A 2,500-nucleotide genomic window follows, 5' to 3' on the forward strand; every position below is an offset into this window, starting at 1 on the left:
TAACTCGCTGGACTACTGGCCGGTAAAACCGACGTAGCCATTGTCTACGGTTAGCAAATCTAAGGGTATGACACCAAATGGGCGAGGCATACCGGACCTTCGCCACAACAGTAAGAGCAATTGCTCGCCTAGCATTACTACTCGGACCTGCCTTATTAGGCATCATCCTTACCAAGGTGGTCCATAGCTTCGTCGCTCTCTCCACCGCATACCTGATGTGTGAAGTGTAATCGAGGCGGTCATCTAGACCATCCCCAAATACTTTAAGCTGCGCGACGAATGTACTACGTGATCACCTACCCTGATAGCCCCATGCTGTATCCTCTGATGGGAACTGACCATAATAAACTCGGTCTTGGTCGGGGCTATCTTTAATCCGTTGTCGGTCATCCATCGGTCGATGATGCGAATCTGACTGGAAACGAGAATTTCAATATCATCAACACAATTACCTTCCACCAACAGTACTATATCGTCTGCATAGCCGATAATCCGTGCACCTTCCACCATTGCAACTCGTAGGACTCCGTCGTACATGAGGTTCCATAACGTTGGGCCAAGTACCGAGCCTTGAGGTACACCCGATGTGACTGCAATCTCTGCCGGTCCATCTGTGGTATCATACATCAGCACACGATTCCTAAAATAATCACCAATGATATCATAAAGATATTTAGGAGTGTTAATTCTCTGTAAAGCATTTGCAATCGCCAACCATGAAGCACTGTTAAAAGCATTAGTAACATCTAATGTAACAACCGCACAATACCGTCCACTGTATCTGTTTCTACTTCTAGCTACCGAAACAATGTCCACTACCCGTTGAATCGCATCAACTGTTGATCGACGACTTCTGAAACCAAATTGGTCGTCAGACAGTCCGTTGACCTCCTCGATGTGTGCATTTAGCCGTTGCACTATGATGCGTTCTAAACCTTTACCTGCCCCGTCTAGTAGACAAATGGGGCGAACTGAACCCGGTTCCCCTGGTGGTTTGTTCGGCTTCGGTATTAACACCAACCTCTGCCTTTTCCACTCATCGGGGAACTTCGCGTTCTCTAAACAGCCTTGGTAAACCCTGCAAAATGCATCGGTTGCAGTCAACATACCAACTTTCAGCGCCTCATTCGGGATACCATCTGGTCCCGGCGCCTTCTTGTTGGGTAGTCTCCTGGCAACCGCAAGAATCTCATCATTAGTTACCCTTTCAAACTCTCGTGGCTGATCGATACGATAATCAGGCCACACCGTGTTTGGGTGAGTAGGAAAAGCTCGCTCACCACTTCCCTAAACTCGTCCAATGTCATGGTTCGGGGTCCAATCGAACCTCGGCCACTTTCTTGAACGTATGATATACTATACCAAATGATGCGTTGTTCGCTGTTCCCAGGAACTCTTTCCACTTCCTCTGTCGGGTATGCTTGATCAATCGCTTGAGGGCATTCCGTGCCACCTTGAACTCGTCCCTAAAAGTAGAATAGAGATCAGTATTAAAAGCTCTTTGCGCTAATCGATCGCGGTGTTTGCACTCTTTGCGAAGTGCCTCAATCTCTAACGTCCACCAAAATGCACTCTTGTTAGAGTGTACCTCTTACGTTTAGTCATCGTCGCATTGCACGCCGTGACAAGTATACGCATTAAGTCTTCGCTTGTTGTGACCTCGGTCTCAAAAGCGGCTTGCATCATAACTTCAAATATATCTTTGCTAAAATACTTGATGCTCCATCCCGTTATGGGTCGGGACAGATTACGCACGCTTTGCGTCTCAAGATCTATTCGTATTGCACGATGATCAGAGTTCATATAGCTAGATAACACCTCCCACTTAAATGATCTTGCTACGGTTCGGCTCGCAAAAGTAAGATCAACTACTGACGTGCGCCCTGGTCCAACATAAGTTGGGGTGCTGCCGTCGTTCAATAAAATTGCGTCAATCTGCGCAAAGGTTGATAAAACCAACTCACCTCTTCGTTTCTGGGTTTCTCCACGCTCGCCAAGTTGGTTGTTCCAACTTATGACCAAGCGTTGAAGTCCCCCGATAACGAATTTGTGGATACCGGTTACGGCCATTACCGTGTTATCCAACATGTTCTGGAACTCTTCCATACTAAATCTAGGTGGCGCGTAAACGCTAACCACTCGCATATCACCTATGTCAACTATCATTAAACCCTTCAGAGCCTTACTGACTACCTTAACTGGTAAGTCCGCGTTAACCACTACCGCTGCTGTGTTATCGTCATTGCGTAACACTTTGACGTTGGTTGTTGCCAGATACGGATCTGCAATCAACACTATATCCGCAGATTCTTCCCTAATCGTTTGCCACATTAACTGAAATGCAGCATAACTATGATTCTGGTTATGTTGTAGCAACCTAACCATTATGGTCTAATCGTTCGCCTTCGGGGACACATATAACTGCCCGTTGCGTGAAGGTTCTGTGACCTCGTACCGCAATCCAAACACTTGACAGAGTTGGTACAAGCTTGCTTCTTGT

The sequence above is a fragment of the Anopheles arabiensis genome, assembly GCF_016920715.1.
Source record: "Anopheles arabiensis isolate DONGOLA chromosome X unlocalized genomic scaffold, AaraD3 X_pericentromeric_contig0003, whole genome shotgun sequence".
NCBI lineage: Eukaryota > Metazoa > Arthropoda > Insecta > Diptera > Culicidae > Anopheles > Anopheles arabiensis.